Source organism: Gadus chalcogrammus, chromosome 9, assembly GCF_026213295.1.
Source record: "Gadus chalcogrammus isolate NIFS_2021 chromosome 9, NIFS_Gcha_1.0, whole genome shotgun sequence".
In the NCBI taxonomy this organism is placed as follows: domain Eukaryota; kingdom Metazoa; phylum Chordata; class Actinopteri; order Gadiformes; family Gadidae; genus Gadus; species Gadus chalcogrammus.
This window is the reverse complement of record NC_079420.1, coordinates 7239973-7254263: the sequence shown is the minus strand read 5'-3', so window position 1 is coordinate 7254263 and position 14291 is coordinate 7239973. Positions and strand designations below refer to the sequence as shown.

Below are 14291 nucleotides of genomic sequence, written 5' to 3'. Positions count from 1 at the left end.
CTATTGTCTTTTTATTGGGCTGCTTGAAAATGCTTTTGTTCATATAATCATTGATTACAACTTCGAAATATTGTTGCTATAATTCAACACATTTTTAGACTACCTCAACTTTCTTTTCCAAAAGCACCCCTAGCAGCAGATTGTTGTGTTAATATAACCATTAGACATTAAAACAAAAAAAACATTCTAAATTATATATTTATTCGAAATGGCCACCTACGTCTTTGTTTAATCTCAATAACTCCCATGTCAAAACATTGTACATGTTAAGTAGCACTGCTAAAGGATGACTCCTTCTCTTCTTGAACTCCTCTCCCAGCCAACCACAACGTGTTGATCATCAGGCCTTAATTAAGTTCCCCAATTGTCAACCAACTCACCTCTATATTATGGCACACGTGGATTTTGGTTTACTTTTTGCCGGACTGTGAAGCCGATTTTTGGTATTTTGTGAATTATCAAGTTGGAGCTCCCGTTTGTAGGCTACACCTAATTGTCATTCTTTCCAAGTCTGTAAAATGATCCTCAGGTTCCTTCTTTGTATTTTGCCTGAACAACAAAAATCAACCCTGGCCTCCAACGGGGTGCTTCGATAAGAGCCCTGCAGTGAGTAACCCCATTTTTATTTCATGAGGTAGTTTTAAGTTGTTTAGCTTCAACTGCTTCAGCAGCTTCAGTGTGCTGCGTACAGTAGGCCTTTCCCTGTTCTTTCCCGTTAACTTTGAATGCATATGTTATAGCAGCTAGCAGATTATAGCTTTTGTGTATAGTGATGTATTTTATTGAATGTGTTGCACCAGCTAACCGACTGACTTATATGGGGGGGCCCGCTGCCCCCCCATATATCACCGACGTTATTGACTACACTAGGAATGCCCCGTCGTAACTAGGATAGGGCGTTTAGTACGGTCCTTCACCCTTTACCCATAGAAAACTACAGTCAGTGTTCAATTACGCTGATTTACCTTTGAGCATTTCCTATTAATAGGCTACTGTGTAAAATGCTGTTTAGAATTAATGTTAATGCAAGAAAAGAGAGACCCACCGGTGGGGGGAGATCTTATGTTTTATTTATGTTTTTGTTATAATGCACGCGTGCATGTTGCAGAAAATGTACAACAGCACCCCCTGGGGTCACACTTTTCGGTGGGGCGCAGAATTCGGCGTAACAACGGGTCCAAATTTGGCAGCTATGGCGGAAATCACCCGTCAGGGAGAAGGTAGGATGTGCGACGCCCTGTGGCTAGACCGGGGACAGTCTACTGGTGACCGGGGAGCTCACCATTGCCATGGCTTAATTGGAATTGCTCGTAAGCCGGTTAGACCGAAATAAGTGGGAGTAAACGACTTGTTCTATTTTGTTTACTTCACTTGAACCTTTTGAAGTCTAAAGACTAATTAGTTGGTTTGGTAGGTTTAGGCTTGGTAGGCTGTTGTCATGCTAAAATGTGTAATTATAATATGCCTCGTCAGTACCTGATTATTCATGCACTTGCACACACTACTTCAAACTATTACAAATTTAAAATATGTTTGCTGTCATTAATGATGCTTGCAGTTGTATGTCTGCATCATCGTGTTGCGTCTGTGCGATGCGCTTTCCTTTTACGCTACATTGCTTTGATGTTGGGCCTCTATTCTAGCAAGGTCCTTTCTACAAGTTTATTCATTGGTTTTGGGGAAAGTTGTTTAACTAGCTTGTTCCAACGCAACTTTTCGGTAGATGTTTTGCTCTACTTGAACTGGTTGCCAGGGGAGCTTTGCACCAGTAGTTTGGCAGTTCCTTTGTTGTTCCAGAGCAAATGTGCTGTCAACGTTGCACTTGTAATTTATTGTTGGCGCATACGTGCTGGTTTGTAAAGTTGGGCCTGGCAACCCTGAACATCTTCACTGCCAGATGCTGCAGCTTTAGTATAATCAATTTGATCAACTTTGCATAGTCCATTGGAAGATTGTATAATCGGTCACAGTGGCACTTAAAGTTTACCACTTTAGGGATAACTGAAGAACTTGATGATTGGACTACAAGGTTCCTTGACGGTAACCAAACCATCCTGCCAGAAGTTACTCATGCTGGCTTTCATATTGGTGAGATTTCTATTTAAATGATGTAACTATTTTAATTAAGAATTCTAAATGCTTAAATACAAACCGGTCAAGACGCCTTACTTTTACATTTAGTAGAGAATACTTGGTGACTAACAATAAGTGCATTTTCAGATGAAAAGGAAATACTATCGTTGTTTGTACAGTACAGACATGCATAGAAACATGTCCCAAGCACTGACAATTGCTAAGAGTCTATTGTCTTTACTTCAGGGGCAGCTCAGTGTTGCTGTTCCTAGAAATATAACGGCTAAATTTGAGATGACTGAATCAATTCTAGTTGCATCCATCTAGCAGAGCTGTTCAATGAAGTGTACGTTCACATCTTGTGTATAGTTCCCTAGGTAGCAGCTCATCTGGATGGTCTGGCATTGATGTTTGTATGACAGCAAACCGGCTGTCACTCCAGGAAAGGTCAACCTTTAGGCAAAATGAATGAATAAATATCCATTTGTGAAAAGTATTGGTATTCATTTGTAATTAGAGATTTTTTTTTTTTTAGAAGCAAAAGTTAAATTCCAGTACCAGTCAAGGGTTATGAATATTGACGGCCATCTCTTAAAGGGGGTCATGATTAAAATGACTGAACTGTTTACGGTGTGATGCTGACTTGCCTTTTTTTTTCATTCAAACACTCCAGTGCATAAGGACAGAACCAAGTTGATCTACTCCTGTCTACCGTCCAGTGACCTACTAGTCTTTCACTTCTACGGAGCATGCGTTTCCTCAAAACCCAACCTTTCCCTTGGTCTTTCCACAAGCTTCTTGTGTCCACTTGGGGTTTTGAGTGTCAAACCTCAAAGGCTTCAGAGATGACATTTAATACTTGTTGCTTCATAAATAAACTATTTTTATAAGATTGTTAGTCTTCATTTTTTTGGTTTTTCTTTCCAGTAAGAGTTTATATTAATACAATGTCGGTACTGTTGGCAGAATATGAACTTGAAAAGCAGCCCAAAGGGTGGCACTCCAAATGAATTAAAGGTGATGTCAGATTTTAAGAGCTGTAATTTTTTTGTAATCTCTGGGGCATCGTCAGCTACATTTGAGGGCAATTCTCTGGGTGTTCTGGTTCAATGTGCCGGCCTCCGTATGAGAAAATGGCCAGCTAATTTCTAACCAATTGAAGAATCATTCACATCACATTGATCAAATGTAGAGGGAAAGTTATTGTCAAAAACTTTAACACTCAAATCTTCACTACTATTGAAGATTCGGCATTGAGGGGAGAAGGGAAGAAGTCATTTTCTTGATACTTGGAACTGCAGCTAGACTCAAATTGGCTGTAGAAGCAGCCTGGTGGTTGGGGTAGTCATAAGCCACACGAAACAGAGTGGCTTATTGTCATTACCGTTCATTGGGTTGGTTTTTTTTTATGTAAAATCTGAGGCAATACTAAAATATTGCATCTAGAATACACTCCAGTGACCATCAAAACTTGAACATTATGAAATGTCTTTCACTGGACATGAAAGTGCAAGGCTTAAACAATGGCAAAAATAAAGGAAGTCCTGAACAGACCTCGTTTCTATGGGAATTCTCACGAAGGTTCTCGTCAAAAACTGGCCTCATCCCAAAGCAATATGGAGTGGACCCTGAATCATTCCCACACCCCATTAGTATCCTCCTTGCTGACATTAACAACGGTAGCTTTCAGCTAAAGCATCTTTTAACGGTGCAGTACTCGGAAACTCACGTTAAGGGCAGTGGTGACTGACAGGAATTATAGCGTTAACGTACTTCGGCAAATAAATTGTCTATTTTGTTTTTTCGCTCAAAACATTTTTTCAACAGGTTCTATAGTTGGACCTTTTCCCAAATGCTCTGAGGACCAACCTACTGGATGTTTGAATGAAGTCACAGATGGGATTGTTGGCCATTCGGATTCTGCAGGGATTGGATCAAACCATCTGCTTTTAGTCTTTTAATTATCTTATTCCTCCCATTCACTGACATAAAATCACAAAACACTGGACACAATGTTTTGTATTACTCTAAGGGGTGCCCAAGTGATTTCCGGCTGTACAATAACTACATTATCCAGGCTCCATAGTCTAATGCATAAGCATCTGTTTACAGTGAACTCCTTTCAACTGTATTGAAGTGCTACATTGCTGGTATAAATGTTTCAACTTCTATAAAACATCAAATTGCACTAACCTTTTACTATAATCAATGTTTACAAAATGCCTTAATCTTTCTTGCACCAATTACGTAACTGTTTAAGACATTGTTAGGCTCCTGGGGAGTGGAATAGCATGATCATCACAAAATGATGATCAGACCGCACATTATACACGTTCTGCTTTCCATAGACAGAAAAATGAAGCCCACCTGAGATGCCCAGCCAGTATTATGTCATTCAAGTGTTCATGAGATTTAAATATTTTTATAAGTATTCTAGTATATATTATATTCAGGACTTATTGGTGATCGGAATGCTTCCCCAAAAATATTAACATTGAATCACTAATAGGCTACACAATAAACATTTGAGAGGCTATATCACTGAACCTATAGAGAGAAACAGCGACCTCCAGCGGCGAGTATCCCGTGATCAGCTTGAATCCATAAAAGAGGCTCATGTTTTCAAGGTAGTTGCGTTTATCTATCTAATCTAAAAAAGGTATGCTTATATTTATTGACTTTAAAACAACATACCCGATTTGTTTATTGTAGAACCGCAGTGGCGACTTCAGGGAGCGGGGCGCGCTTGTGAGCGCATTCACGTACGCATGGGAGAAAAGTTTCCTCTGGCCGGCTCATTAAGCTCAACCTACCCAGGGTATCATTTCATCTCTCCGCCTGGGTTAGACCGAGCAACAGCAAGTTTGAAAACTTGTTTCAGCTTTTTTGGGGTTGCCTTTTTTAAATAGCATACAAACCTCCGCTATTGGCTGATCGACATAAGAAAGCATGTGCGCAGAGTGACCAATTTCCCGGGAAGAAATCATCTGTCAAGTTTTGCGCTCCGCTGTGATGGATTCTCAAGCTGAACAAGACGGTGATCAGCGAGATCGCTATATTTGCGGAAAGGGATGTGGGCTTTTACTGTCCCTTCAAGGAAACCACTCTTGTTTGGCGGCACTTCGACTGCATTCAAATAACATTGAACGGAGGAGCGCAACTTTGCAGCATGAATCCCGGATGGCGAGGTTAAGGTGGGGCAGAAGAGAGCAGTTTCTGCTGGCCCAGGTGTCATCTCTACAGGGCGAAGCACAGCTCGCTGCACTCAAGTATCAGCAAAAACTGCACCAATACATGCTGAATATAAACAGCATTGCTGATCAGGTGATTGGGTTTTACAAGGTGAGAGGAACCACTTAGATACGTTTTTTTCAAAGAATATTAATTATTATAATAAAACCAAAAATATTGATACACAATTTTTTCTATATTTTCTATTAGAGCAAGCAAATTGTATCATGACACAAACGCTTAGATCTTACTTTCATAATATTTGTTTTTTATTTATAGGGTATTTACCATAACTAACCATGAGTTTAGTCATGGACAGTTTTTCTGTTTGGTTAGTTGATTGAGTCTCCCTTCTCCCTGTCTCTGAGTCACTCATCTCTGTACTGGTTTCACAGGGTGACACGAGGATATCCCGTGAGAGGACAGTGTGTGCAGAAGAGACGGAGCAGCGAGAAGAAATGCCTAAGGTAGGACAAACCTCATGTGTACCTGACATCGTGCCGGCGTTTCAGACCTCTACCTCACATCTCCAAAGTATCTGTTGTGGACAGAAGCAGTCTGCGCCTTTCGATTTTTGAAAGTTCCCTACATTGCAATTATAAGTATTAACATTCCTGTTAGCTATTATGTTATTAATGTCTGAATACCTCCCACGCAACACTGTTGTGATTCATGCTTAATTGCTGAAAGATGGTAATGGGAGAAAGATGCTTTACAGACACAACCCCTACTAGACAAATATGGGTTTTACGTTCCATGTTCATGTTTTATATTATTGATTGAGGGCAATATCTGTGACACAAGTTTACGGATGGTAATTGAAAGTAATTGCACTGCACACTGTGTTGGCTTGTTATTTAGCCTGCAGTGTTTGGACTGTGTTTGTGTGACCTGAATATGAATGTCCTTTCTTAACTCAGAACAATTATGTTGTAAATCCTGATCACAATGCCACCAGCATCTCTCAAACCTATAATAAGCACACTGCTTTTTAGGTAACAGCGTTAACATGCTAATTACACCATTTTTAATAAACGTTAGCACGTGGTCATACCAGTCTCACCCATCCTGGTCATTCAGAGGACAAGGCCCACCCACTTCCTCTGAATCGCCTGGTATCAAAGCACAACCCGGCACAAAGCAGGGAGGGGAAGGCCAGCAGTGCCTGTCAGAGGACCCACCTTGTTTTTCTTGTGTTTTTGTCCACAGTTTTGTCCACTATTCTCTCTTTGGAGAATAGTGGGAGTCGGTTTGGCAGCGTACCATTTTTCACTTTTAACCCTTGCTCATAAAATGTATGCCGGTATTGGGCTTGCAATGTTGGCAGCAGTGTGGACAGAAAACGTAAAACAATCTTTAACATTGACTAACGTGCAATATTTAAATAAGTAGTGCAAAGAACTTTTCCAGATAGTTCTGGCTATAAACATTATTCATTTATAGGCTGTAGGATTTTTGGAGAAACCTGTTTGTGAAAGTAAGCTTGAAAGTAACACGGAGGAGATTTATTGTCCGTTGGGGTTGATGTGTACTGTACTGTTATTTGTCTACTGTAGTGAATCATTATGGAAAGATCTGAATTATGTATCCCCCTGTCAAATGTAATATGTGTAAATCTATGGGTGTGCTATTATTATTTCTGACCATCTGCAACATGGTGTTTAGTTCAAACCATGGGTGAGATGAAATGGCCTTAATTAAGCCAACGGTCACATGAAGTATGTATAATTTCCCACTGCATGCTGGGAGTGGGATAGGTTTCCTCATGATTGATGATGAAAGTGGTTTTGTTCCCTGTTACCAAAACACAGCGCAGTCTATTTCCAGACGTCAACTCTAGGCTGAACAACGCCACACTGATGCCTTTATAATAGTTCTCTCGCTGTTGGTGCCGGCTTTTACTGCCCAAATAGACTTTACTCCACCGTGGGGAGGTTCATCAAACAAGGTGAGGTGGTTTTTCTTTGGAGGTTGGTGGGAGTGGGAGTTCATTGAAACGAGGGAGCTGGGCTTTCCTTTGGCGGTAACGAAACAGAGTGGCTTATCGAGGACTCTGAATAGAGTTGTTTAAGAGGTGGGGTGTTCTCTTGCCTTGCTGGTTAGAAGACATGTCAAATCAGTGGATTTAGTTACGTTTTGGCTTTTAAAATTGCAACACTTCAATGGTTGAGATTTGGCCGGGTGAAGGAACCGAGATGGTCACCTAATGAACGATGCCCATAGCGGCTAATTCCAGAGGCTAACTATTGTCCTTCAGCACTAATCCCTGCGCAGATGCACAGGTGGTTGATTGAGTCATTGTCAATGCTGTGACACATGCTAATCAAGACTCAACCAAGCATGCCAATGCCAGGTCAAAGTGTAAAGCTGAACGGCGAAAGTAATTTGCAATGTTCATGCAACAATCTAGTTATTCGACACTGCAACAAATATGAACGTAGGCCTTCAAATGATCCAAAAGAAATGCTTCTGGAGCTTATGAATATCGATATCAGCCGAGAAATGGAAATATAGCGGAGCATCCTTAGGATGAATTCCTAAGTGAAAAATAAATGTTTAATCGTCCTTTCTGCTTTTCCAGTCCATGAATTAGTTCTAGGGCTAGGAGCAGTAAAGTTGCCCACCCATTGCACCATCTCCTCTCCCAGAGAAAGTTGGGTTTGACATGAGGAACATACAGGCCTTTGCCCCTGTCTGAGACGGAACTCACTGTAGCTGTCTGTGCTGCTCCACTTCTCTAATGGATGGAGCAGCAGAGACAAGGGTAGGGGGGTATCGGTTTCATCAAAATTCAATCTTGTGTGACTGACTGCCGAGAATGGGAAGCGTGGGCTGTTTGGTTTGGGCTCCATAACAAAAGACGATGGGGGAAGATTGGTTTGAGACCAGAGAAAAGAGAGATTTACAACCTCTGCCTTCATGTTTGCTGATTGGATCTTGTCTTTGTGTTTTTTCCTTTATTAGCAGATCCGAGGAAAGTGTGTGCAATCAGGCAATTATTATTGATAAACAACCATTCGTACCTACTGTGTGTACGGGGAGAAGTGTGAAGTCAATACATATATAGTACTCCTCAACTTTGTTTGACATCGACGTGTGATTCCATACTTATTCCTACTTATATGGAGTCTGCCTTAATATTCAATATCCTTCCGTGAGCTCGATGTTAATGCTCTCCCAGCTTTGCGAAGCGACTGTGTCATGCCTTATTACCTTATAGTTCTACTACACAAATATGTAATTTATGTGGTTTAACAATGGAAAATAATCTCTCTGGTGGTCCCAGTCTCAACATGGTGTGTTGAAATCTTTTTTTCCTTTCCATGCCCTTGAACTAACTGGATATATTTTGGGTACCGTTTGCCTCTCTGCTCTATTGGGTTTGTCAATAACACCATTTGCTGGCAAAGACAACATATGACGCAAGTCAATATGACATATGTATCATTAAATATGTCATTTTTCAGTTGCCCTGGGCGTCACCTATACTTATTTAAAAAAATGTTGGTTAATAAAGAGGCTCATTACTGCACTCCCGCCCGCATACACTATGGAAGGAGAAACACGATGACCTGTTAGCAACCTGTTCGTGTTTAAATGGTGGCCCTTTTCCTAAATTACACCTATTTGATGTCTAATTTACTCTTAACTTACTCCTGGCTTGTAATGCCTTGATGCTAAGAGAATTCATTAAGTTGGAGGAATGTGCAATATGTTTCCTGTGCCCTTTCGGTTTGGCTCACAACATATTATTCAAAGGCAGTGGGGCTTGCGGTCCGACATTAGCTGACAGCTGTTGAGATTAGTGTTTGATTCCAGAGGTATTAATGTGGACCGTACCTGCACACAGTGTAAACACACAGGGCTGTGTGTGTGTGTGTGTGTGTGTGTGTGTGCGTGTGCGCATGATCACGGCTGAACTGATTCAAGGTTCTGTTTTTTTAAGCAGGGGGTGTGAAAATGTAACATCTGTTCCAGAAGACTTGAGGACCACCAAGATTGTACAAAGAGAAGCATTCTGGGTAATTCTGGTTCGCTACCTGCTGAAAAGGCTCTTTCAGAACGTGGATTTAAGGACTTGGCTCGCCCGGCCAGTGTGAGGTTGGAAAGGAATTTACACAGCATAGCTCTTGATAGGAACATAAATAAACCGGGCTCATACATATGTCAGTAATGACTTCCTGAAGTTTCTTAAGTGATGTTTTTTCGCCTAAATGAAGAGGTTAATTCGTGGCTGCAATCATTCACGCAAAACACCTGCTTAGCATTAAGCTGTGCAGCTGGCCGGTTAGCCAACTCCTTTTGTGTGTGGGTGTCCAACTCCTTGAGCCACGTGTGTACGTGTGTGTGTGTGTGTTTGTGTTTGTGTGTCCAACTACTTGAGCTGTGTGTGTGTGTGTCCAGCCCCTCATTTGCGTGGGGGTTTAGTTTTTGTTCTGAACTTAAGAGTGGGTCAGTGGTAGATTGTATTGTAACTCAGATGAAAGATTTTTCTTTAAAATCTATATATAAGATCTATATTTACATATACCTATTCTGTACTGTTGGTGTTTAGGATCATGGACTTGAGTGATTGATCACACACACACACACACACACACACACACACACACACACACACACACACACACACACACACACACACACACACACACACACACACACACACACACACACCAACCACCTTACTCTGCTCTAGCTGGAGGCATGTCCTCAGAAGGCTGGGTCTCCTGAGGACATGAACATCTGCAGTAGATGCTTTCGTGGGGAACTGAGCAAAAAAGGTCCTCATGGGCATCATTGATGACTTGGGAAGGTCCCTGGTCCCTGATGTTGTTTCTCGTGGTGGTTGACCTCACTCTTTGGAGTGATTACTCTCACATGTGCACACACACACACACACACACACACACACACACACACACACACACACACACACACACACACACACACACACACACACACACACACACACACACACACACACACACACACACACACCGGTAGTCCTTATTGTCCCTGATTGCGTGTGTGGCAGAATCACCACCCCCTGGCCTCTCCCTTGCACCAAACACACAGGCTCTCCTCTAACCGAACACACCCCACGCCGGGGTCCCCGTGGCCGGGCCTTGATGACAGCTCCATCTCCCGCGGCGGGCTCCCGGCCCCCGCAGTTCCTCCACCGCAGGAGGGCGGGCAGCCGGCGGTGACCCGGCTGCTTTTGAACTCAAATGTGGATCTGCTGATTTTATTCTGTAGCCTCGATAAACATGTGGTTCAACCAAACAGCTGCAACAAGTAGATTAAAGTGTGGGCCCTGAGTCAGCAGGGCACACACCACACGGATACACCCACAGGGACACACGCACACACACACACACACACACACACACACACACACACACACACACACACACACACACACACCAACCAACCAACCAACCAACCAACCAACCTGTGGCTGCAGCTGTGCTGTCAGTGCCGCCCGCTGTAGAAGTACCCTGAGGTTAAGATGTGGTGTGGGCGGACTGTGATGTGTGTTTATGCCGCTGTGCCATGATATTGTCCTTCTACCAAGCCACACACACACACACACACACACACACACACACACACACACACACACACACACACACACACTGAGAGCCACAGCGTGTGACTGCAGCACTACATAAACAAGAGTTAAATCCTGACATTTCGTTCAGTTGAATCCCCCGTGTGCGAAAACGCTTATTTCTTCATCATGGGTCTTTTTTTCCAATAAAGCTGAGCATCACCACCTTTGACATTTTCCATAAAGACCGAGCCTCTTATCCCAAGAAACCCAACCATAAAGACCCTCCACCGAGCCTGGCACCCTGCTGTCCCCGGAGTGTGCACGTGTGTCCTACTCATGTCGAGTGCTGGCTGCAGACAGGAGGATTAGGGCTGAATGATGCAGCACCAGAGGCTGCCGGTCAGCTCAGAGGTTCTGTAAGGCGAGGGACTTGGAGGCACTAGGGAAGCGTTGAGGAGGGGGATCAGCCTCATGTTGATGATGTCGTTTATCATAGGGATGCAGCGATACCACGTTTTTGTAGAACCTTATGTTGTGTGTATGTTTGTGTGTGTGTGTGTGTGTGTGTGTGTGAGTGAACCCTAACACCCAATTGTAAGTAGAAGTACTTGCCGATACTGAGTACCCATACAAGTTCTTATATTAGTTGCATTACAGTTCTATAACTGATGATTTGCATCCGATTTTCCTCCTTTCTGACGGTAACAAATGAAATATATAACATACTGTTGCTGAACGTTTAACCTTTAACATGATACATGGTGGGGAGTTATATCCTCGTCAATCTACTGCGCAGTAAAACTGATGAGAGATGTTGGGCTGGCACTGGCACTGCTAGTTTAAATATCAGTGGTGAAGCTCCAGGCTGGAATACCCTGCAACAGGCTGTTGATGTTCTGTATCACAAACTCATGCAGCTTTGGTTATACGGTTTCTGTGATGTGGTGACAGCTGGGAATCTACAGCGACAGCGTCGTGTTGAAAGAACTGCATATCCAAAACGCTTTGTGAAAATATGAAAACACATCCGAATTTACGGTAAAAACACAAATGCAAAAGCCTCCACACAAATGCAAAATACTCAACATAATGGAGGTCAACAGATGTGGACGTTGAAATGAGTCGACTTTGTTGCCAGCCAACTTTATTGCCTGGATGGATTTTTTACATTTGATGACCTCTATTAAACATTGTTCACTATCTGGAAGACTTATATATGATGTTAATGATGCCTTAAATATACACTTAATATGATGCTGTAGGCAATTGTACAGAAAGGATCCTATGCCCAGGCTGGCAGGATTTTATTGATCCTAAGGAAACAGGAAATATGTATTTCCTGTGTAAGTGCATACAGTTCGCATTATGAAACACGTTAACAATAGACCTGTTCTCAAACAGGTGCCCTCATGTACGAAAAGCCAAGAGCAGATCCCTGTCCGACTGGGTGTGAAAACGCTTTTCAGGGTTTGTATCTGGAGGAAGGCCTCCCAATTCAGACAAGGGAACTTTAAAAAGTTGGCAACTAGAACTCTGGGAGATTAATGTTTAGTAAAAACCCAATGAAGAGCAGATTGGTCTGTCTTGTGACCTGGGAGGTAATGTCCTGCGACTGGATAAGTGCCTGTTGTTCACTGCATCCGAATAGGACTGCCCTGAACTCTCTGGTGCGTTGAGGGTTTCGGGGGTACTTTGATGGATGTGTTTTTAATGAATCTAATGGGCTTCCAGAGGAACGGAGTGTGAATATTTAATTTGAATTGCCGCTGGGTTACGGATATAACTAATTGAGTGTTTTGATCATGATGCTTTTAAAACACCAGAAGCGGATATCAATTATGTTTTATTGAGTTAAAGACTTTCACATTAACTTTTTTGATAATTGTCGGTTTGCTCATAAGGAATCCCAAACTCTGAATGCTGGTTCATGCAGTATTAGTTTATATAAAAGTCCATAAAGTCAAATGTACCATAAACCATTGCTACCATTGCTTATGTGGGTCGGTTGTGTGTGTGTGTGTGTGCGCGTGTGTGTGGTTGCAATGTGATGCTCATATACCGTGGTGTTGATTGCCTCATTTCCCACTAACTGGTCTTTATGCAAGGTAGCTGATTGTATGGGTGTGTGTGTCCCTCTTTTAGACCACAGCTGTTGCAGAATATCATGCAACTCTCCAATCACCGTTAGGGCTCAGTGGCTTTTAACGGGTGGAAACATAAGAGGGCAGCCACGCGGAATGGGTGCGATGGCGGAGGTTGTCCAGCAGGTGGCAGAAAACACACACACTATGAAATCTCCAGTGCCCAGGACGCCCGCAACACTGTCTAGCCGGTGTGGTCGTTAAAGATATTTAGCTAAATTATTCGGACAGTTATTATTTTTTTCAATTCAATTCATCCTTTCCCTACGCTTGTTCTCACATTGTCCCTCTATGATTGTGTTTTCAAAAAAAACTTCAATGAGGGATATATCATCATTTATAACTGCATTCTGTTCTCTATTTACCCCCCTCAACCCAGTCTGCTCTCACACCCTCCTAAATTCTTTCTTTTTTTGAACTCTGATGATGGTGTCATCAAAATATAATAACATCAAATACACCCCTGGGCCCTGCATTAGCAGCACAGTACATCATTAGATCACAGAGCTTCAGTCTGAGTCTGCTCCGTCTGCGTCTCCCGGTCCCTGAATTCCTCTCCTCGCATTTTTAAAGTCTGCACAGGACTCCCTTCATGCAGGAGCTCCATCTCTCCTCCACTTCAAAGCGTTTTGTTGGTAATGCAGCGCACTGTTCCAGCTCATCCTTCTCCTCTCACCCCTTGCCCCCCCCCCCCTTCCCTCTGTATGAATCGTCTAAAAGCCATACTCACTCCGTCTCCTGCTGTACGTGTTTGTTGACAGAAATCCTTGATCTTATAGCCATGCCCGACCCGCTGAGTCGAGCAGCCTCACAGAAACAACACAAAAGTAGAGTTGAATCAGGAGTTGGTCCAGTCAGCCAGAGCTCTGCACTAATAACTGCTTGTTTAGGAAGTTTCTTGTACGAACGAGGTCGATCATGGCGCGCTGATCGTACGGAGTGTATATAGGATCATGTTGTGCAGACACATACAACATGATCTCACCAGGCTGCCCGCTTCCTCGACCTGCCTTTTCCATATGTCTCGCTCTTGGACAACACAAGCGCGTACGCACAACGTCACTCATACACATACACACACCAACGCATATACGAAACACACAAACCACAATCAGGATGCGTGTCAGTTGTTTTAACTGCTACTACTCCCACAGGCCAGGTCGAACAGGAAATAGCAAACCTCACCTCAAAGACAAGCTCAGTTGTTGATCCTCCATTTAGCCAGCCTGCAGCAGAAGCTGTTGATTAACTTTCAATAGACTCACTCTCCTGATTGACTAGTCACCTCT

At 42.8% G+C, this 14291-nt stretch overlaps 1 long non-coding RNA gene across 2 annotated transcripts; it reads left to right on the top strand.

The window, feature by feature from the left end:
* The first annotated feature begins 354 nt into the window (after nucleotides 1-354).
* Nucleotides 355-2995, top strand: LOC130389338 (uncharacterized). Of its 2 annotated transcripts, XR_008896539.1 has the most exons (4): nucleotides 355-606; nucleotides 1996-2088; nucleotides 2443-2520; nucleotides 2747-2995. It is a non-coding gene; the product is annotated as an uncharacterized LOC130389338 (long non-coding RNA). The 2 variants fall into 2 exon arrangements; XR_008896538.1 differs by lacking the exon at nucleotides 2443-2520 and having other exon boundaries at nucleotides 359-606; nucleotides 2747-2974.
* Nucleotides 2996-14291: the final 11296 nt, after the last annotated feature.